Here is a 14,081-nt window from a genome sequence, read left to right as displayed (position 1 = left end):
CTTAGGGACATGGTTTAGTGGGCATGGTGGTGTTGGGTTGACGGTTGGACTCGATGATCTTAGAGGTCTCTTCCAACCTCAATGATTCTATGATTCTATGATTCTAAGTTCATGAAGTCTCCAGCACACTATGCTTTGCTTCGGCACAGCCCACGTGTGAGGCGAATAGGAGCTCTCACAAAGCAGCCTGGGTCGGCTGTGTCCTCAGAGGTGCTGCATCGTTACAGGGAGCATTTTGTCCTTAGCAAACGAGGGAGCACGGACACGCAGCCCGCCGTGGCCGGTGGGCAGGAGCTGTGCCATCCACGTGCTGGCTGGTGGTGGCACGGAGCTGGCAACGGCTTCTTCTGGCAGCAAACTCCCAGAAAAGGACTTCAGCGTATAGACAAAAAGGACCATGGCCATACCGGTATAAATGTATATGCATTTTGCCAGTATAGCTTATTCTTTTACAAAGAAAGGAAAAACACATTGTCCTGATTCAGTCCCGCCCACCACTATTAGGGTGCCGTGTGCCAGCACAGCTTCTCTCTCCTGGGCAAATATAAGCTATGGTATCATGTGACGTCTTGCACAAGTGGTAAGTGTGTCCATTCAATATGTATTGGTAGTGGTGGGGTTACACCAGGATTAACTACACTGGTAAAAATAATCACCGGTGCCTTCTTCCTCACCAGTAAATAAACAAGTAAATAAATCATCAGGCTGATACAAATCAAGCTCAAGTGAGATGCTCAGGGATGTTTATGTTAGGATCTTCAGTGGCTACGGTCTAAAGCCTTATTTATATTTAAAGGTTGCACTAGCTTACCTTTAAATGGGTTTAAAAACACTCTTTGTTACAACAGTAACTCTGTCTGAGATGCTCAATAACCAATTTAGCCTGGTAAGCCAGGTTTAAATCAGGCTGCTGCAGCCGTCAGGCCTTTGCTGCAGGAACGGCCGCTGCCATCGGGGAGACCTGGCCAGAAGCAAGGCGCCAGCCTTCCCTACCTGTTTGAATGCCAAGCCAGCCGAACCAATTTAAAAAGCTTTCCATGGTGGATACGAGCCCTGCGGCATCCTCGCATGCTACCACAATCTTCGGAGGCACGGCGGATTTCAGGTTGGAGGGATGCCAGGTGGCAGCCAGCACTCACCCCATGCAGAGGGTGCCGGCTCCCAGCCGCGCTGCAGCAAATGGGGCTGCAAAAGCTTCACCCCAGTCTTGCCGGGGCTTCCTCCCCGCTGTCATTAGCCGACCACAGGAGCCAGCGAGGCGTCCTGACCCCAGCCGGAAAGGAACGGGACTCAGGTCCGGATCCCATGAAAATCCTGACGGGGTGTAAGGCGGGTCCAGAGGCCTCCCCGCTCCCTGCTCCAGCGCCCGCATGCTCCGGCATCCACCCTGCAGCAGCTATTCCAGCATCATTTGGCATTTTGGGATGCAATTTATTATTATGATTTTGGGGTCACATGAGAAGCAGAAACTGTTACCCAGCAACATGGACAGTGCTGTGGTAACTTTCTAAGACTCTCCCGGTTCCCGCTCAATGGGAAGCTGTCACACAAACAGATATTATGACAGCCAAAAACCTTTTATTGCTTTTTTGTTTGTTTTTAAACACCTCTGCAGGATGCCACGAGGACAGAGAAAACGGACAGAGGAAAGAATTCCTACCTCAGAGCTGAAGCCAAATTATTCTCATCTCTCTCGCACGAAGGATCCTTCTCGACTGGCTCCCCAGCCAGCTCATTTTCTCCTTCTCTGCCAAGCAACCTTCAGTCAATAAAGTCTAAATCCCTGAATGAGCGTGTCTGCAAATTGCACGCTCTAAGAAAGTTCAACAGGATGTCAGCGTCTAATAGTATGTAAATACCAGTCTTCGGAAAGGTGCAAGCAAGGGACTTTTCTGTAGCCTCCAGGAAGGGCATTTGCATGTCATTTGTCACCCCCCTCATTCACTCCACACTGGTCACTGGGAGGGCAACAGTTCCCCATGGGCTGGGAAGGAGGGAGGCTTGTACCGCATCGCACATCCATCTGCCAGCACGAGAAAGCAGTCCTGGCATGGGGTGACTCAGAGCAGGGAAGTGATCAAAGCAGGGAAATGATCTGGCAAAGGAAAGGAAAAAAAAAAGGAAAGAAAAAAAAAAAGGAAAGAAAAAAAAAAAGGAAAGAAAAAAAAAAAGGAAAGAAAAAAAAAAAGGAAAGAAAAAAAAAAAGGAAAGAAAAAAAAAAAGGAAAGAAAAAAAAAAAGGAAAGAAAAAAAAAAAGGAAAGAAAAAAAAAAAGGAAAGAAAAAAAAAAAGGAAAGAAAAAAAAAAAGGAAAGAAAAAAAAAAAGGAAAGAAAAAAAAAAAGGAAAGAAAAAAAAAAAGGAAAGAAAAAAAAAAAGGAAAGAAAAAAAAAAAGGAAAGAAAAAAAAGAGGAAGAAGGCTGGCCGGGGTGGATGGGATGGAGAGCGTGGGGGTGGCAGGCGGTGGGGACAGCCCCTTGCACCTTGCATCAGCCGTGCAGGGTTTTCTGGCTTTGTGGCACTGGGGCTTTAAACACTGCAAGATCTCAGAGGTCTTTGAAACACTGGGAGAGCCAGGACAGCTTAAAATAAGGAGGATGTCTGACCCAAGGCTGCTTGACAGCTAGGAGAGGGGCGGCACAGCAAAGGTCGGAGGCTCAGGCAGCAACCCCCTGGGCAGGGGCTTGATGACGGGAATCCTGCTCTCACCAAGGCACCCCTACGGTCCCGCTGAGCTTTGGTCCAGCCTGGCTTTTATGGGCTGAGCAGGCTCTGAGGACTTTAAAAGCTCTTTTTAACAGAAAACATCTCTGCGCCTTCCTGGTCGAGATTTCATGTGGAAACTAGTTTGTGAGCCACAGCTGTAAAATGCACCCATTCAGCCCCTCAGGAGGTGTTAACCGAAAGCCAGTTATTATTAAATTGTGATTATTTCAACATGGCCCATTTGAGCAGAGACCTCCTGCCTGGCTCAGGGTAGCAGTTAGACTTCAAATACTGTTTTTTTTCTTTCTCCGTGAGGCCTCTACCCTGAATTGAACCCCCTAGATCAAAAGTTGGAGCCCACAGCAAGAGTTTTCCTGCCTTAGTGGGGAAACTCAACCCTTGTGTATGCGAGCACAGCCCCACCAATATTAGAAATACACTGATCTCTCTGCCCTTCGGTCCAAATTCAGCTAGCCTTTAAGAGACGAACTTGCCCGCGTGCTTTCTAATTAAGGCAGTTTCACCATAACAATTCAACGTCCAGGGAAATGACTCTGCACAGCTCCCCATCCTGCTGTAGGAAGCACTCTGAGGGCGTATTTATACAATCCAAGACAAACATTAATTCATGATGGGTTTTACATCAGTGAATGAATTTCACTTTACGTTACGTGCAGTGCTGATGTGTAATCCTCAAGTCCTGAAAAGATTAGTCACTAATCTGGTTCTTGGGAGCAGGATGGGGCTCACAGCAGGTTTTGGGTAAAAAAATAAAAAGTTAAGAGAAAAAAAATTCCTGCAAAGGAAGGATTGTTGATGTTGCAAATTCCTGTCCTCGCAACCACGGAAGAAACTTAAAGGGCTATCAGCTCCCATCATGTTTCATCTGAAGCCTGGACCTGTGAGATATGCCAGAAATGTTTGTGTTCTTAGAAAGGCTATGTCGTCTCCCACATAAAAAATAAGCAGAAGCAAAGAAATCAGGCTAAAAAGCAGAAAAAACAGTTCCAGGGCTGCTCTGCGGGTCCCATGGCAGATTAACAGCAGCAGCAATGGGCAGTAGCTGAGAAAAATGAGGGGGTTTGGATCCCAGCTCCTGCTCCCAGCTCGTGCATCACTTGTGCTGCTTCCAGGTGTTTGCAGCCCTGCCTGGCTGCTGCAGGCAGCTGCCCGCGCCCTCGCCACGCTCTAACGCCAGCCTGTGTGGGAGCAGCTTGCGGACGGATGGGTGCTTCTGCACCCTGCCAAGCTCCGCCCCCAGCTGAGGTCCATCGACCCGACTGTCCGTAACTTGGCCCTAGCAAAGGCGTTTGCTTTTCATGGCACGACCAGAAAGAGTCCACGCATGGGGTTGTGTTTCTTACTGAATGCTTTTCGGGCACCGCCTGGGGAGAGAGGGTTTCCTCGGCACCCCTGGCCTCCTCTGGAGGAAGCAGCGGCAGCCCCATGCTGATGTGCTTGGAGAGGGGTGCCAGTGGGGAGTCCGAAGACTTATCTCCCAGGAGAGCTGAGTGCTGTGCTGGGGAGCAAAGACTTGCCCCCAAAACCACAAGGATGTAGGATGTTAAGGGTGTAAATCCTTTTACGGATACATCCCTTTATGTCAGAGCTTCTGTCCCAGCAACTTTGCTTTCAGGTTGCTCAGAGAGGGCTAATGGTTTTCCCCCAGCAAATCAGCCCAATTTTACCCCAATTTTCTAGCAGATGATTTGGTGGTCCTCTGAACAGTATTATATCAAAATCAGACAGATTAAATCAAGAACTGAAAGTTTAGTCCCATGTTATGTAAAGAAGAGCCGAGACCCTCTACAGCTCCAGCATTGCTCCACTGCCTCTGGATCACAGCGCAGTGGCTCCCCTGCCCACACGGTGGGTCCACGAAATGCAGGAATCTAATTAAATAGAAATAAATACACCCCATTTGCCCTTAGGAATTAGATTATTCCTAATTACAGCAATCAGTGTCTTCTCGCTACTCTACATTTATGTGACAAATCAGCTCCCATCCCAGTGGCTTTTCTTTTAAGTTGTGTCAAGGATTTTGGAAAGGAGACACCCAGCTCATTTCTGGCTGGCAGGAAGAGATGCCAGCCAGAGGTCTGCTGCGATGGCTCTTTTTAGGTGATCCTGCCTGAAATGCCTAGTATCATCCGCTACTAAATTACTAAACATCAGCACAGCCAGGATTCAAGAATTACAGGTATAATATTCGCTTCCGCATCTCTGTGACCAGCTTGTTGGGTACCGCGGCTCCTATGGAGCCAGTGAAGACAACCATGTCTTTATAGGGGAAAAATTAAGATACCGGGAAGGAATCTGGATAATTCAACAACACTCCGTCGTTAATCTGAGAACTGAACTCTGCATTAAGCAATCAGAAGGACCAGTGTCAAAGAAAGTGGTGAAAGGGCACTGAAAGGGGGTTTGGCTAGATGAAGACACACAAATTTAGGGGGAAAGCCCAATCCTCCCCCTGCCCACAAGGAAGGGAAGATGTCTGGCCTTTGCAGCATGATCCTGTGCCACGGGGACGTCAGGAAATGCCAGAGGAGCTGCTGGGGAGCAGATGGGGTGCGCCAGCGATGACCTTCCCAGGCGCTGGGAGAACACAGTGAAAGCAGCCGGTTTGCTCCCTCCTTGGGGAGCAGAGGCATCTGAGCATCCTCAGGAAGTCACGGGAGCAAGATGGGAGCTGCATAGCTGACTGCTCGCTCTTCTGCTTACTGAATTTCTCTGCTCTCCTTGGAGACTGACACCCCTCCAGCCCTCTTGTCACAGACCAACTCTCTGACTGCTTTTCTGCTGGATACATTCACTTTAGATGATGCTATAAGGAGAAAAAAAAAAAAAAGCCTTCTGAAGTAGTCTTTATCTGATGGATACTTCAGATAATGAAAATAAAGGACTCTGCTACTGCCAGCACACACATATTTCTGGGAACTTTGTATTTAATGGGGTCGATCTGCTTTAAACATCCAAAACATTCGCTCTGCAGCTCTTTTGGTAGGCAGTTTCTGTAACAAAAAACATCCTGTTTTGGGGAGGGTGCTTCCAGCCAGGGAGACTACTCCATTAACCGTGGGGAACTCGCAGCTTGCTTTGGACGGGCAACGACAAAATTTTCTGTCAAAAACCCAAACGGCACCAGCAGTTCTACCCAGAGCAAAGGGCACAGACCCATGCACGGGTTTCTAAAGGATGTATGTGCTCCCAAGCACAGGCTGAGTAAAGAGCCTGATGTTTATTCAGTTTATTTATCCTGCGTATGTATATTACACCCACGCTAAGGTTGCAGGGGAACCGCTTAGGAATTGCCAGGATGAAGGCTGCCCAGGCGGCTGAACTCTGCTCCCTTGCACACATACTGGTGCTGCAGTAGTGAGAAGATGTAATTACAGAAAAAAGACCTTTTGAGCCCTGCCCCAGAGGGAGAGTGGCAGGCAGGTCCTGTGCTGGTTTTAGCCATACGCCTCCTGCACAGGCACAAACCCTCCTCACTTGCACAAGGATGAAGATCTTCGGGCAGGGAATAGCTCTTCCCTGAAAAACGGTGTGACACAGGAGGTCCGCAGGTGAAAGGGTTGTAGGCACCACTAAGCCAAAGAGCTGCTTGGATCCATATCAGCATTTACAGACGTCCCTGCTGAAAAAAGCTATGGAGACACCAGAACGGTGCACAAGGAAGCAGCTTTTTCCATGCTGCAAACGCGACTTCTTCCCATCGAGATCAGCTTTTCCATTCAACCGCTGATGAATCATGGTGGCTGGTATCTCACCTGGTGAACAGCCCAAGAGCAAACATCCTGAATGTTTTTGTTCAGATAAGGCTGAGCATAGCCTGGATTCCTAACGGCACAGGCAAAGTGCATATTGCACACGTTAAGGAGAACAGGCCCAGATACTGCCAGGTACTTTCCTGCGAGCTTGTCTGAATATGAACGTTATTAAGAGTAACCAGGGAACATGCTCAGCTGCTAATTAAAAAAGTTAAGCATTTGAGCCGTTTAAAATAAATTCTTGCACAGAGCAGAAGAGTGGCTTAGCATGATTTCAAAACTAATCCACTCCAAAGATGCTTTCAGACTATTTTCTCTACTGCTGGGTGAAAAAGTTTCAAGTCCCTATTTTATAATCCAGTAATCCTAGAACATTGGCTGGCTTAACCCTTCACTTTGCTACAGTACTTGGTCCAGCTGTTTCGAGAGGACCTAAAGCTGTCAGTCTAAAAAATCTCTTTCCAGTTCTAACCCCCAGTCTTAGAATTAATGTGAAAGGATTTTAATATGGCCCAATCAGCTGGAGGTTTATGATGAGATATTATCATGCTGGGGCAAAATGACCTTACTATACATAGGCCTAACTTACATGCAAGGTATCTTATACCAACACTTTGATCTCTTTTAGTTTTTCCTATGTAATATTTTAAATCACTTTAGAAACAGGTAGTTGATAGTGTTTTTTTCTGTGCAAAGAAATCAGTTGTTTAGTCATATCCTCAGGTTTGCATAGTCCAAAGAGCTGCAGTGCTTTATGCCAGCCGAGCATGTGGCTGTCATTGATCTTCAAGAGAAAAATCACTATATTTATCTGATAAATAAATATACAACTAATATTAGGATATCATTTTATAAGTGATTCATCTCTACACATATGGCTTGTTCCAACACTTGCTTACAAGTGTTATCAGAACAGGGGTTTGGGAATTGCAGGCTTGTAAATCAATTTAGCTTTGTGATAGTCCTTTCCCTTACCTTTCTTCTAGACAAATAGAGGCCATATTTAGGGCTTGGTAATGGTTATGTAGGTTCAGGGCATTTCCAGTAATGGAAATAACAAAACCCAGAATTTATCCCTAGGCTTATAAAAGAAGCCTCAGGACTGGGTAAATACAAAATAACTCATGAATATTGGACAGCTTGTTCTGAAATGTGGAACTACAGCCCATCAGCGCATAAACAAGCGATCAGAGCCAAGCAGGCTGGAAAGCAGCCTTCAGCGGAAGAAATGGAGCAGCTCAGCCAGGCTTCAGATGCAAGCTACTCGGGGAGCCGGGTACCACATCAGCATGATGTAAACCAGAAGGGAAACAAGTTATAAAACGTGTAAGGGAATAAAAATATTTGTTCCGCAGTTCACCTTCATGGCGGGCTCAAATTTACACCACTTGTCATATAAGTCAAGAACAAGACACGTTCACAAACACTTCCCAAACTGCAGAGCCCACCGCTGAACTGCCAGGTAAACATCACAACCCATGTTTTCTTTTTCCATGCAAACTTTTTTGCTCCGGCTCAGAGCACATTTGCTTTACTGCATTGTACACACAGCTGAAAGTTAAGCCGACCAACTCTAAAGGATTTCTTTTTTTTTTTTTAAAAATAGCAGAAGTAATTAATCTGCTTCAGAGAATGAATCAGCCTTTCCTGAGCTAGAAACGCACAAAGGAGGAGATTGTGGCTGTTTCTGGGGCGGGAGGGAGGCTTACTCACACAACCAACGCAGCGGAGGCAGCTGCCCAGGGTCCACAGCTGTGGGCAGCAAAGGGGGCAAAACCCCAAAGCCGGACCCCAGAACCCCCCGGTCCCACCCCATGCACCTGAGGGACCCACTGCACCAGAGGGAATGAGCTCGGCGTTGGGCAGCAGCGCTGCAGCGTGGCTGGAAGAGGCGGGCCAGTGCAAGACTAATGTTACGGGGTGGGCTGTGCGGCTTCGCCTCTCCTCCCGCAGTCCCCCTGGGTCCCATAGCCAGTCCCTTCACCCGCACAGGGGTTGCACCCGCTCCTCGGAGTAAACTCCTTGGCAGCAGGGACCATCTTTTACTTAGGTGAAGTACTTTGATCTGGGCCAGGCGGTGGAAAGAGCTGATTTGCCACGGCTTGGTTTCTTGGTGGGCTGTGGGAAGAAAACCATCGCTCACAAAAAGCTGCTCCCTTGTACTAGGGGAACTTCTGTTTCCACCTGGGGCCTCTGTCAGAAAATAACACTAACGCTTAGCTCGCTGCTTTCAGTGAACACCGTGCAATGACTTAACAGAAAAGCAGAACAGAGGAGAAGTAGACAGTTTCCAGATAGGGGAAATCAGCACAACAGCAGCAGCACGGAGATAGCTGCCTTATTAAAAATAATGCAATTGAACTGATAGAGCGGAGGGTAACAAAGTTATTTGCTAGCTACACTGACACAAACAGAGCCGCTCACCAAAGTTATAAATAAATAAATAGAAATGATGCCATCCTCATTCATCGACTCGGAGAGAGGAAAGGGGCTTTGCTGCAGCCTGGGGCTGCTGCCGCTTCCCTCCCTTCATCCCCTCCACCTGCCAGGGCAGGTTGGAGAGGGGCTGTGTCACCAGCAAGGGCCAAGCTCGCCGTGCAGCCCCTGGGACGGGGACGGGGCTGGCACATCCCCTGCGCGGCACCAGCCCTGCCGGGGGGTAAGGGGGACCAGGCAGCCCCGACTCCCCATGGAGAGGCTCGCTGCAGAGCAGACGGGAGCTGAGCAGACCTGCGGGTCTCCAAATTCATCTGACCTCCACAAGGGCAAAATCACCAACATTTTCCATTTTAAACTAGAACTAAATTTAGAGGTTTTATGGGTGCAGCATGCCTCCTTTCCCACACTTTCCTGGAGTGATCTCCAAATTCCTCCGCTGTCCTTGCTCGTTAAAACGTGACTCAGCTCTCCCAGCTGGAAATGTGGGGACAAACACAGTCCCGAGGTGGCCTGCTGCCATTAGTGGTATCCTGCTTCGGCATTAACCATCAGCTTGGGAGCAGCAGAGGCAACAGAAGGCTTTGCAAGTTTGATCTGGGGAGAAATCAGTGTTATTGAATCTGTGGGTACTCTCTGAGCAGCTATGCAACATATCAACTGGAGTTTCTCTCATGTCCCTTTTGGGAAAGTCCTCCTAGCACCGAGGGCTGACACAAGGGAGCAGCACGAGGACACCTGCACAACAGACTCTAATGGAGCAGCAATGCAAAGAGCAAATTCCTCCTCTGCCCTTAAACATTCCCCCAAATTAATACCATATACACCTCAGCCGAGGCAAAATAATGGTCATGGTAAGAAAAACAAATGGGAAGACAATGCAAAATAGCACCACCTGGTGACACCTACTATAACCATGCCAAGTTGAACACTTGGCACCAACAAGTAGTTGGTGTAGTACCAACTACAAAATTCGGCAGTTCTTCATTTGCCTTTACTTTTTTTATTGGACATAGTGCTGGAGCAATGTCCCTTCTGAAGTGAGCTGTTCCTTTTAGGATACTAAACCATTTTGGAATTGGCTGAGTGACTCTAATGCTGGGATGAGGACTTCATCCACTGGCTCTCAGTCCTCCTTCTGCCTTTGCCCAACCTCCTGTATCAGCTCAGTAGGTTTCCCAGAGCACCTCAAAGTACACCATTAAATGCTACAGAGCTTTTTGCAAACGCTATTGCTTGCTTAAGATTTTCATTGATCTGTGTTTTCAACATTCCCAGCAGTTTGAAATGTCAGCTCAGGTATCAAACTAGTAGAAACAACTGAATCTGTGAACAATACCTGTTCATTACATCAAATAGAAAAACTATCACGCTGTTAGACCCTCTCCTGATGCTTTCAGCAGATGTGAAAGGCTAGGCTGACAAAACGGCAACAAATGTTCACCTGCCACATTGTACAACCACTTACTTTTAACTGCAGCCACTCTTGCAGATGCCAGGCTATGACTCAGGGGTTCACGAGCTCCACACACCCTCTTCCTATTTGTTTGCACATTCAGTTCCATAAAATCGGCTCCTCGTCTACCACTGACAACATCTGGTAGCAATCATAAGGCTTGGCCATTGCTCACTAGTTATTTTTTCCTAGGAAAAAGGAACCAGACGATACTTGGCCTTGATGAGGATCCTGAGTGGCACTGAGAAGTCGCACAAATGTCATGAACCCTTTTTTGAAGCATTCCTGTATGGCACTTCGTTCCAGTTCGTACAGCATGCCTGAAGAACTGGAACAACTGGAATGCCATGACAACCCTACACCAGACCTACCAGCACGATGCCGCCCTCCGTTAGGAGAAAGCCGAGGCTCAAAATTTGACATAACTTTTTTTCCTTCTCCCAATTTGGTCTTAGCATCTCGGTCGACAGCACGGGACCCAAGAGCTCTCTGTGTAATTAAAATACAGATTGTTTGCCACTGAGAGTGCCAAGTGCTTTTTCTATCCACTGGGAGATGAAGGCAGCCTCTGCAGCACAACGCTCACAAGCACTTTATGATAAACTGCTGCACATGCAATGCTGAGAAACACTGGAATAAACTTGAGTTTGGCGGATAATACCAAAGGGATTATAATATATTACGTCAGAAGCACATAGTCATTCTTGAGCCTCCCTCCTGCACTGAACACCAGGAGTATCACGCTGCAGGGCTGTATCTACCTTCTGCAAAATATGTAGCTATTTTTCACCTAGTTAGATAAAAAGCCATGTACAATGTTAATGAATGGAACAGGGATAACTCCTTGTCATATGTTTGTCTGCACCTACCAACTGCAGTATTTTGCACCGAGAAGAGCTGGATTTGTTCAGTGCCACTGTGTGATCCTATGAGTTGACTTTGTTGATTCAGTGGGTAGTATTTCCTCTGAATCATTTTTGATAGACCTTATTGCAAATATTAAGAGTGAAGATATTCAACTGGGAGTTAAATCTGAGCTCAGATATGAGCACTGAGTTTGTCTGAAGTTCCCCCAACTGTTTCAGCCCTACAACTACTGTTCACTGCCTAATCTGTGGCATTGTGTTGCTACCCACTGCCAAATTACTCCCATCTTCTACTCATGGTTGGTCAGGGTACAATGGTAGGATTAAAAATCTCTCATCAACAGAATAATTGTTGCAGAAAAAAAAATAATAATTGAAGACATGGAAGTAAATGGAGGGGAAAGGGGGACAAAATGCAGCTTAGTTTGCTTTGATAAGAACAATTTTCTACTCAGTTGCTCCGGGAAACCTATCCAGCATACCTGGCACACAAGAAGGGGGTAGAATTCAGCTTCCAACACATTTGAAATGCAGCCACTTGCTACGCAGCCCACAGTGAAACCAGGAGTTAAGCCATGAAAGATGAAAATTTGTAATAAATAGGGTACAGACCTAAAAGGATTGGACAGCCAGTCCCACAGAAGGGGTCAGTCTGAGTTTGGCAGGGGTCACCACCAAAAGTGAGGGAGACCTCATCCTACTTAACGTCTCCCTTCACAACAGAGCGAGTGGGAGAAAGCTGGGAGAATACCGCACCAGCATGGGGATGCGATAAAACAGGGATTAACAAAAGGGCTGGAATAAGATCGGATCCGACAGCAGAAAACAAAAGTCAGACGGACACCTGGGGATGAAAATCCCAATTTCCCACCCTCATCATAGGACAGGAGGAGCCCGAGGAGGAGGTTAATTGCAATACCTACCAGGTGAGGTATTTATTTCTAGGTGAGGTGTCAAAGCACGAGAGGCACCGGATGGACCTCTGCGCCTTGCAGCTCTGCTCATCCACGGTGAAGTCAGAGAGCGAGAAGCCCAGTGTAGGACTGCCAGGGATCAGCAGAAGCCGGAGCCTGCTTCGTGAAAGCAGATGGCAAGTTCTAGCTTGTTTGGCATTGCTCAGTGAAGAGAAAAGCATGCAACTCCTATTTCTATACTGATAAGAGAGAAAAGCATCAGACTGGGAGAACTAAGCAATCATAGTGCAAGTACAAAGTAAGAGAAAGCCATATATTGGGAAAAAATATTATAGTATCAGTTCAGTAAAGTTCTGAAACTTCCCCTTCCCAGGAGACCAGGAACAAATGAATTACAGTGGTGTGCAATAAGGCGTAATATCATTCAGTGCTTAGATTTGCTGACCTGCCAGGTCCCTTCCTGTCCTACATTTAGATTATCTTTTACACAATGGGTCTTGTACGCTCGCATTTTTGAAGCAATATTCTTGGACAACAGCCTAGAATGGGATTATTAACTTATAACAGGACAAAAAAAATCACATCTGCTCATAGGTTCCTGCAATCCCCCCCCTGCCGACAATTTTGGCAGCCACTGCTCCTTCGTGTAGTGGAAAAACAAGCTGAAGTGGATGGAAGAGAAATGAGATTAGTGGCCAGACAGCCCAAAATCTGAGCAAGTTCAGTAGGACGATTGCAACCTTACTGTAACTCTGCTGACTCCAACTTTTCTTTTTAACTGACTTAGGCCAGAAGTTTCCTCACAGTCTACCAGGGAGCCTGATGTGTTTTGCAGCCAGCAGGTTTACTCAGAGAAATTCCCCAGTCTTAGGAATCCGAGAAAAACAAGATACAATTCACAGTGCTGATCTGGTATGGGGAGGGAGGACTATGAACAACGTTTTGGGGCATTTCTCCTAAGATCAGTGTATCTGAGCACTCCTTCCCTGCCCCCAAGCTCTGGAATTCAGCTCCGGGTGCTGATTTTGCAAGAAGCCACTTCATCATTGCAGAGCTATTGAGCAAAAGGGAGGATGAGGCAGAAGAGAAGTATGAGAGTAAACCCGGGCAGGACTTGGGAGACCTTGTCTGAAAACCACTGGATAATAGAATCTTTCAAAATAAAAGCCTAAAACCGGCCCGGCCCCAGGAGCAGACACAGCAGCCGTACACTATATGCTAGTAGATGCACTGGCACACCCAGGCACAGCAGGACCACATCCCGCCTGCACATCACACCGTCACACCTGCAATCTGGACCACGGTGCACCTACACGTCATACCGTCCGTTGTAACTGCAATCAGGACCATGTCGCACCTATATATTGCGTAGTTGCACCTGCGATCCGAACCACATCCAGCCCGTACATGGTATCTTCACAACTGCAATCCGGACCAACTCCCACCTGTATGTTGCATCGTCGCACTTGCAATCTGGACATCGTCCCACCTATACATTGCACTGTTGCATCTGCAATCCGGACCGACTCCCACCTACCCGATGTACTGTCAAACCGGCAGTCGGGACCACGTCCCAGCGATGCGCTGTACTGTCACACCTGCAGCCCAGCCCAGGTCCCACCTACGCCTCCCTACCGTCACACCTGCAATCCCCCCTGCCGCTCAGCCAGCACCTCTCTGCAGCGCCGAGCCACGTCTCCGAGCAGCCTGCGGAGCTGGCGGGGGTCTTTCCTCCCTTGATACCAACCCCGTCTCACCGGCTGGGACCGGGGGAGACCCCCGGGGGGGGGATGCCCAGCCGGGCTGCAACCCCGGGAGAGGGGGGATTCAGCCCAACTTCTCCCGACCGAGAGGACCCCGCTCCCGCGATCGCCCCCGGCGGGGCTCAGCCTTACCGCGGCGGCCTCCTGCGGGCGGGGGGCGGCGAGGC

At 47.9% G+C, this 14,081-nt stretch overlaps 1 protein-coding gene across 1 annotated transcript in view; it reads right to left on the bottom strand.

The window, feature by feature from the left end:
* The window catches only part of INF2 (inverted formin, FH2 and WH2 domain containing), a 24,883-nt gene extending 10,816 nt beyond the window's left edge, over positions 1–14,067 (bottom strand). Inside the window, exon 1 of the mRNA XM_009280891.1 lies at positions 14,047–14,067. The gene's annotated coding sequence lies outside the window, so the exon portion shown is untranslated. The remainder of the gene's footprint in view (positions 1–14,046) is intronic.
* Positions 14,068–14,081: the final 14 nt, after the last annotated feature.

This window comes from Aptenodytes forsteri, unplaced genomic scaffold (genome assembly GCF_000699145.1).
Source record: "Aptenodytes forsteri isolate BGI_AS27 unplaced genomic scaffold, ASM69914v1 Scaffold193, whole genome shotgun sequence".
NCBI lineage: Eukaryota > Metazoa > Chordata > Aves > Sphenisciformes > Spheniscidae > Aptenodytes > Aptenodytes forsteri.
Note: the sequence above shows the minus strand (reverse complement) of the source record. Positions and strands in the feature narration are given on the sequence as shown.